The sequence below is a fragment of the Egretta garzetta genome, unplaced genomic scaffold (genome assembly GCF_000687185.1).
Source record: "Egretta garzetta isolate BGI_Z169 unplaced genomic scaffold, ASM68718v1 scaffold441, whole genome shotgun sequence".
Lineage (NCBI taxonomy): Eukaryota > Metazoa > Chordata > Aves > Pelecaniformes > Ardeidae > Egretta > Egretta garzetta.
The window spans coordinates 87,229-95,839 of record NW_009258757.1 but is presented as its reverse complement, the minus strand read 5'-3'; the positions used below and the strand labels follow the sequence as shown (position 1 = coordinate 95,839).

The following is an 8,611-nucleotide window of genomic DNA, read 5'->3' as shown; positions in this document are numbered from 1 at the left end:
GGTAAGGAGGGCGAGGCGAGGGGGCTTTCCCGGGCCAGCAGGTTCCCTTACGGGGCTCTCTGGTAGCCGCTGCGGTGGCTGTTGGGGCGGTGGGAGACGGCGGAGATGCCCCCTCCGCTCCCCTCCTCGGCTCCGTCCCCGGGGTGTCCCCTCGGCTGTGAGCTACGTGCTGCCTTCCCCAGGCCAGCGCCTGGCTGTTCCTGCCAACTCAGCCTCCTGCTGGCAGCGCGGCACGGACTGGGGTCTCCATTTCCTCCCTCCCAGATCCTCGTAGCGGCTGCATCCTCCTGGGCCAGCCTGGGGTACCCGTCTCGCCGGGCACAGAAGTTCAGGCCGCTGTGGTCGTGTTCCCCTAACAGCGTGTTTGTCAACGACTGTGCTGCGCTCGTTCGTGTTGTTTAGATATAGGTAAACCCTATCCAGATGCCGGGCAGGGCTGGAAGAGGTTATCGGCTTCATTAGAGGTCTTCAGGCTCCATCGTGAAATTAAATCTGGGAGCAAAGGAAAGATGAACTTGGAGAGAAGAAAGGTTACTGACTCGCTCAGGGACATTTAACATTATTTAGGGGAAAGATAGGTTAATACTGTTGGAGTTTGTGCTGTTTATGTGGGACAGTGTTTTTTCTTCTTAATGTTAGGCTGTTTCTGTAGTGAGAATTCTTATGTAGGAACTACAATGTTTGGGTGACTGGTACCTAGTTTTCTTCTAGAAAAAAGTTTCAAAATAAGTGGAAATTTATCTTATATTACTGTTCTCAACAGTTTTGCATAAGATCTTTTTCTTTAGAAGGATAATCTAGCAAAGAATAGCATAGTGAAATATAGGACCTGTAGCTAAGATGTCCTTTACTGCTTCTTTTACGAATGCTTCTACTGTAAGAGCATTCATATCTTAGGATCCACAGTTAGATGTTGGCTTCTTTTCTTTCTCTGATTTGATTCTCTTGGAGGGACAAGGATCAAGACAGTCAATCAGGATGATTGTTTTCCTCTTAGAGTACAGCTCCTCTGTTTTTACTTTCTTGCTTTTCTTTCTACAGTGCACGAAGCCAGTAGGCACACCAGGAAGATAGGTCTCTGCAGCTGTGTGTATCCAGACTGATGTTCGAGATTCTGCTTTCATGCATAACATCATTTGCACTTTGCAGTACCAATAACTGTGTGTAACTATTGATGTAATCATTTGGTGGCTTCTAGCGTCAGGTTCTCTTGCTCCGTACAGGTATACTTTTAGTTTACAGGTATTCATGGTGCTCAGATTGTGCTGTTGTTGCTAAGGCTTTTATGTTCACCTCCTATTGATATATCTTTTTTGAAGTTATATTAAGGAGCTAAATCATTGAAAATATTGCCAGTGCGTGGGCTGAGAGTAATTTTACATGTGGGAGTCTCTGTCTTCCTTTATTTGCTCTCTGTCTGATCTTGCCGCTCTCCTTTTCACTCAGAATGATACTACTTCCACAGCACCAGCATTGGTGGCTGCTGTTTACCGTCAGGGACCCACGAGCAGTGCGTGAGTGTTTTCCCCTTACCAGAACAACCCTCTCTTCACCTCTGGCTCTCGATAGAACAAACACTACTTCTAATGTGTCCTAGGTTACTACATGTTAGCAGTGTGTGTCTCAGGCTCCTGCTATTCTGCTCCCTCTGGCCAAGCTCATCGTCTGTCTTTTTTTATTTCCTAGTTTATCTCTGTGGCTCAGCCCTTTCCCCCTGCGCAGAGGTGGGCAGTGATGTTGTCTGTTCTGTGGTATGAGCCACGAGTTGTTCTCCACATAGTGAGGCTCTCCGTTTCCTTCCTGTGAAACCATCCGCAGAGAGCCTTAGCAGCACAGTGGCTTCTAGCAGTCCAAACAGCTTCCTGCTCCACGCCAAGTCATAAGGCAGGGCATTTGAGTAGAGTTTTTGTAAGAAAGCGTGGCTGTACTGTGAACCAGTCTGGAAATGGGGACTGTCAGCAGGATGCTTAGTTGTCTTGCGCAAGGCTATGCGTGGCCTGCGAGCTGCCGGTGAAAGTCCCCTTCCATACGTTAATCTGATACCTAAAATGCATGTGTGCTGAAATCCTGTTCCAAGGAGTGAGCAAGAAGTGTGGTTTACAACCATTCACTGAGCCGCAGCTGCTGTGAATGCACAAGAACCCCAGCCTCTCTACATGTCTGTCAGCACATCCTTGACACTGCTTAAACGCTCTATTCGTATCTCCTGTAACTTAGATCTTGCCGCCGTTTGCTTCTCTGAACGTTGCTGATGCATGCAAGCTACTTTGCTCTTCCAGCTCCCGTCGCCAAACTGGACACCGCAGCCAACCCCGTTCGGAGGGTGCCTGTGGTGCTGGCCTTCTGCCAATGTAATCGCTCAATTTGCCACAGGGCTTGCTATTTTAATCTTAATTCTTTTTCTGGAAACAGTATAAAGCAAGTTAGGAGGCCATATCTGACTAATTTCAAAAAATTGCTGCCGAGCGTGGAAACTTTGTTCAAACATGCTGTTACGTTGGGAGGAAGATGTTTTTTATACAAGAGAGGGACTTCATGAGATCTATGTTTTCATGGTTAGGAAACAGATGATCACTGATCTTTTTTCCCCAAATACTGTTTGAGTTCTTGACTTGGTGCTGAATTTGCTGAAACATTGTGCCCATATGCTTTTTTTTGCCTTCAAGAAACTCTGAAAAGTAAAAAATCTGAAAATGAGATATTTATTTTCAAGAAAAAGAAGCTTCATACTGCTATGTTTTGGTATATCTTTTTCTAGAGGGACAGAAAAATGTCAAAGCAGCATAATACAAATACTGTTGTTCAGTTTAAAGAATTGATTAAAACTTGCTTAGACTTCTGTAACTTGCACTGCTTGGTATTAATGTATTTCTAAATTCTAAACTTTGCATGCTATAGAGTCTCTTTTTATTCTTTGAAAGGATATTTGATTTTTTGCCTGCTACTCAGGGTCTTAATTTATTGTGGAAGCAGCAGTTGTCTGGAAAAGTGTCTTCGTGAAGGGGGTTACAGCTTTGCACGTAAAAGAGAACCTTTTTTTTTTTCCTAGTACAAGAAACAACTTTGAGCCCTCTATCAAACTAGTGAAACTAAGGTTATTTTCTCACTTGTCATTTAGTTGTAAGTTACCTCTTTTAAAGCGTTAACAGAGTGTTGAAACTTTTAAGTCTTTCTTGTTGTTTTTCAGTGAGTGTACTTGCTTTTAACTCCCATATATTTTCTTGAAGATACGTGATGATTGGATGTTGATTTCTCTTTAGGACTCTTTAGTCCTAAAATGTGATGCAGGGAAGGGTGTGCTCATGCTTTACTTGGGGTGGTAGAAATGGCAACATCTTTGTCTCATGGAATTTAACTCCACCAGAGTCCTCTTAGGTCACACTCTGGCAGCAGCCAAGGACTCCAGTGTACTTCCTATCAAGGGTCTGCTCTTCTCTTCTTGGAAAGGCTTTTTGTCTTCTTTTTGGGGATGGATCTGGACCTGCTCTTACTGTGCTAGCTCTGCTGGTATCACAGAGTTGCCCAGTGTCTTCAGCTTAATTTTAGACAGTAAATTATGTTGAAATTCATTGTAAGCTGCCATATGTAGAAGAGGAAATGAGACCTTAATGCACAGCTTCATCTCTCTTCCTTTTTGCGCGAAAATTTTTCCTTAAATTGAAATTTCATTTGACAACATTACAACCTGCAAAGCGCAGTGTAACTTTTTCAAGCGTATTATCATCATGGCCAGTATAGTTTCCTAAGAAAGAAGAAGACTGCATATTACTATGTTGCTTCAGCTAGCTGTGTAGTCTTAAGGTGGCTTAAGGATGAGGTAGTCATTTGATAAAAAGATAATTGATGTTGTCATATGTGTGAACCAAACTTTCTCCTTCCCTTAGTGAAGTATACAATTTGCTATATGAAAAGTGAAACTTTTTTCAGCAGTGATTCTCTTAATGACTATGGGGTTACATGGGGTTTTGTACCCTTATTTTTCATTTGTCTTGACATTTTTCACTTTTGCAGAATCGTCATGTACTTGTACATAACTTAGTGGTATGTTGTAACATATATAGAAAGAGCACAGGGGAACAGCCAAACCTTCCTGACTTCAGGGAAGTACTGCTTTCACAATTTGTACACCCTCTCCTGCACTGCTGTCAGCACCAGTCTTCCTCGATTTCACAGAAGGGTGGGAAAGGGAGTTAAATGCTTTAACTCTGTAAGAAAAAATATGTCTTAGATTATCATACGATGGTCTGTTCTTTTATCCACTTTGAACGGTATAGGGGGGAATGATTTTCCGTTTCAGAAAACAGCCCTCCTAAATACTTTTGGCCTTCTAGAAACTGCAGGGATCAAGTCGATGAACGCAGTAAACTTCTAACTGCTAAATTGGCTTTGCAAACCTACACAGTTCTCACTAATTAGGAACTTTAAATGCGTAATGAAAGTCTTGTTCATGTCAGCTAAGCATGTGCCGACAATAGCTTTACAAAACCTGTAAGACTTGTCAAAATTTTGTTGTGTATAGCCTCCCTTAGTTCAAGTTTTAGCAGAATACTCGGTCATATTTTTAGTGACGCAATTTCTAACACGCAGACTACCAGAAAATATAACTAAATTTGAAAATTAAGAAAAGTCAACCTCCAGTATCTTATTTTTGGTAAGTCATGAACTAGGAAAAAAATAACTACGTAATATTTTCCACCAGCTTTAATTGTAGTGGCTGTGGGTAGGGATCTGTTCCATGCATTGTCCAATTAATTTGCTTTAGTATCATGCAGCCTTTCTGATGTGCAGACAGAGCAGCCCACCGGAATGTAAAGTATCCCCGATCCTATCGACTAGGCAAGTGCAGCACTTGCCAACTTGGTGCAAGGGGTTTTTTGTTTTCTTTTCCCATTTATTCTAATACTCAAAGTTGAACTTAAATGTTTCCTTATCCATTTTATGCTATCAAAATTGAGAAAAGACACCTGAATAGCATCACCCCCAGATAGACTGGACTTGGTGTAGCATATCTCATGTCTTATATATCAGAGTTGTAATTTGTTAGTACACAGTTCTCTTTGGTAGCCATTTCTAAGAAGTAATGCTTTGAAGAAACTTTTTAGTACTGTCCAGGAAGTGTTTTTTTTAATCATCAGGCTGAGATGATGCCCATGTTTTTGTATACTCATGACTTTCAGTAGGCGGTGTCTTTCAGTGCACACCATAGGCAATCACAATTCATTTTAACTTCTCCATTTTAATTTGCTCTTACTATTATCTTTTCAGAGTATACTTAGTGCTTTTAAATAAAAAGGTTTAGTATGATCATTATTTAATCTGTTTCTGTAGTCTCTTTTTGCATTTTGTATTTAGGAAAAATGTTTCTTCTAAATATCTTTCTTCATAGCCTTGCTGCAGCTGTGAGGCCATGTGATACCTGCTGACCAGGCTTTATAAAAAAAAAAAAGTTTGAGGCTTTTTTTTAAACTGACTTCACAAAACTGGACACAGCCAAGGAAGAAGCAAATCGTTGATTTAGATAGGCAAGAACTCTTGATAATGACATAATCAAGTCAGTCCAAAGCTTGTTTTGATGGTTTTAGCTCTTGCTGCCATCAGTGTTGTCTTTTGAATTCAGTTCTCATTGAGCTGTCCACAGTGCTGCCAAATTTTGTTTGTATTTGGGTTGCGAAACAGATTTTTTTTTTTTTTGTCACAGATGTGGTGAGAGTAGTTCATTCTCTCCTGTTGTAATTTGTTTGTCCTATTCTATTTGTTTTGCCAGTGCTGCTCATGTCGTGTTTTGTCTTTGTTGTAGGTTTTAGTCTCCATTCAACCTTCATTAAACAGACAACTGGAAAATAAAACTCTTTGTTACTGAAAGTAGATTTAAAAGCTGTCAGTGTGTCAGCCTGTAGTTTTACATTCGTCTTAAACGAGCCTCATCTAGCCCTGCTGCAGAAGGAAATGGTTGTGCAGGCGTTGGTGTGGGAGGCTGCCTTGTGCACTGTTGGGCAGACCGATCCCAACTAAACCCAAGTCCCTTTCATTCCTTGCCTTCATGCCCCCGCCTAGTTAGTTTTAGCTGCTTTGCTTCTCTGCAGGAACACTCATGGTAATGCAAGTTTTGGGATCACAGGGCAGACTGAACAGCTGCCTGAAGGCAGGACTTCTCTTTCGGTGCTAGTTCTGTCTTACACCAGCTTGAGTTGTATGTGAGCTTATTATGGCCTGAAGTGAAGTTGTTAAGGCCTGTGTACCAGTGTTAATATATGCCATGATAGCTCTGCAGTCGTGAATGTCTCTATCTTTGAGAGAAGTGTTAAAATATTTAACTTTTCAGAGATACGGAATAATTACATACATCTGCACTGTTTTGGGCTCCACGTGTCTTTCCTAACAGCTCTTCTGGCAACAAGCTGATTGCATTCCCTTATGCAAGTTGCTTTCTAACCAGAATGTGGAGAATATGCTTAATGTTAACTCTTTCACCTGTGTGAAGAGTTAAATCATGTAACTCTGTAATTCCGTAAAATACATATAAGTCTGAAGACCATGTGTTTAAACAGTACATGAATTTTATGGCTCATTACGTCGCTTCCAGCCTGTACTGGGGAGTGACTGAAACAAGGGGGCTGCAGAGCAAAAATTAAGTCTTCAGTCTTTTGAGGAATAAACAAATCTCAGCATGTCATCTTGGGGAGCTTGAAAATACACTTTTGAAACGATGTTAGTTTTACAGCACAGATTTGCGTATTGGGAATCAAGTTGATGATTTCGTATGTAGTCTAGAAAAAAAAAATTGTAACTTTTTTCTGGCCAGACGAGGAGCTGACTTGGCAGGCAGTGTTAGATACCGTGGGTGGCTCTGTTCGAGCTGCTAATGTCACAGATTGGAGCGTTAGAACTTTTTGTTTTAGTGGTACTTTTTTGTGTTCTTAGTTCAGTAACGAAATTTATGTTAGAGCTTATTAATGTGAGAAAATAATGAAATTTAAATTTTAATTTGTTACTAGGAAGTGTGTGTGGATGTGCTAATTTAGATGTATTTTAAATAAGCCAATTTTTTTAAGAATTCCCAAGAGGGGAGGTTTCACTGGCTTAGCTAGATCAATCTAAAAATTGTTTGAAGTTAAACTTGTCATGTAGATGAATAAGGCTTTAAAACATAATTATTCCTGGGGCCTCGTTATATGAAACTTGTTTAGCAAGTGTTTACTATTAAAGGACAGGCGTCTATTCATACGGAGGGTAAATTCCTATCTAAATGTTGCTGTGTTCTTGGCTTCATTTATCCTTCAATAATCAACTTATTTCATTGTCCTTTCATACAACTTGTGGTTTGCAGTGAATGCTCTCTTTCTACTGTCTTTTTTTTTTTATCAGTGCCTCTGTTGGTTGTGCTCTCTTGCCCCATCATACTCCTCCATCGTTTCTGAAATCTTCGTTTGCTCCCATGTGGAGGACAAGACTTAGGGAGAGCAAGAGTTTTCTTGTTTGTGCTTTTCAACTGCCGGTGAAACGTAAGGTTTCTCAAACGATAGTACTTGCCAACTTCAGCTTTTCTGACCTGAAGAATTCAGTTGAGAAAGCTGATGAGAGTCATAGATTTAAAAAGAAAACCCAAAAAACCACCAACCCTCCAAACCACAAACACAACAAAAATAAAGAAACCCAAGTTCAGGTAGAAATTACAATGCAGAAGAATGACTCTCTCTCTGAACCAGTATGTTTCTTTTTGGGAAGAGCTTCAGTGTTTAATGAGGGAACGATTAGGAATAGTTCACATGGATTCAGAGTGTTTGCATAAGGGTGTGTTGTTTAAAAAGTGAGAGGTTCATTCAGAAGGAGGAAACTTCCCATCAGGGCAAGGAAGTGAAGTTTTATTGTTTGGGTCTTACTATGTGATCAGAATTTAGTAGTGGTATTTATTTTTTTTTTTTTTCCTAATTGTTTCTAACTTCTAAATCCCCTTTAATGTAAAATTTCAGTGGAGGTATAGGCCTCTCTGTACGAAACTAGTACGTGCTTTTTTTTATTTTAAACTTACCTTTCACAGAATCCTTAAAATAATGCATAGACTAAAAATGGAAATTTACAGGACTAGGTGCCACATGGAGTAAGGTTTTGATAGTGACACTGCAGGAGAAAACGAATTATTTCCAGAAAATACAGCTGTGGGGAATTGGATCTCCCTATAGTAAGATGCCCCTATTTGCAGTTTCCTCTCACGTTGTTGCTGTCATGACTAGGGTGGCACAGTGCCATAGCTGAGTTTTGGTTTGTATCAACTCATATGAGAACTTAAGTTGCTTACAAGAAGCAGGTGGGGGGGAAAAAAACCCAAGATGTAATAGGAAAAAAAAAAAAAATTCTCACAGGGGAGTTCTGCTGAAAGCCTACACTCTCTTCATATCTCAGTTATTCCATTATTATGAACCTGCGTTTTACCCCTTTTTTTTCAGTGATGCTGAAAACCACAGCCCTATCTCTTGAAACCGCATTAGATACTGTTGGATCTCTTGCATGTTAAAGATGCTCTTACAGCTGCTTTCACTATCTAAAATGATAGAATAAAGCATAACCTCAGCTCTTAACTGTGAATTTTCTATTTTGAAACTAAGCCACCAGA

At 40.5% G+C, this 8,611-nt stretch overlaps 1 protein-coding gene across 1 annotated transcript in view; it reads left to right on the top strand.

Moving 5' to 3' along the window:
* Positions 1 to 151: 151 nt before the first annotated feature.
* Positions 152 to 8,611, top strand: part of AGO2 (argonaute RISC catalytic component 2) — a 53,951-nt gene continuing 45,491 nt past the window's right edge. Inside the window, 1 exon segment of the mRNA XM_035888977.1 lies at positions 152 to 408. The gene's annotated coding sequence lies outside the window, so the exon portion shown is untranslated.